Source organism: Diachasma alloeum, unplaced genomic scaffold, assembly GCF_001412515.2.
Source record: "Diachasma alloeum isolate Michigan unplaced genomic scaffold, Dall2.0 Dall_scaffold_01098, whole genome shotgun sequence".
In the NCBI taxonomy this organism is placed as follows: Eukaryota; Metazoa; Arthropoda; class Insecta; order Hymenoptera; family Braconidae; genus Diachasma; species Diachasma alloeum.
The window spans coordinates 31,505-31,838 of NW_021681209.1; positions in this window are offsets into that span (position 1 = coordinate 31,505).

A 334-nucleotide genomic window follows, 5' to 3' on the forward strand; every position below is an offset into this window, starting at 1 on the left:
CACTATCCATGGTTCTTGGATCAATGCTATGACTGTCTGCATCCCAGCTAATTGCCTGACTAGAGTAGCGGAGGCTGCTTTGCTGTGATGCAAATTTATCTGTACAATACAATGTCCACCCGGGTTACAGCCATAATGATGACCGCTTTCCCGGTACCTCTATGTACCCTTCTTCTGACTTTCACCACGGTCTTTCGCAAGAAGCTTGACAGTTGCTTTTTGAATCCTGCAGTGCAGTCCGAAGTTGCAGGCTTTCAGAACAGAGTGATCGGTCGCCTATCAGCGCAACAAAGTGGGCACTTTTCGCGTCCCTGCTCTCACTGCCCCGAGCCAC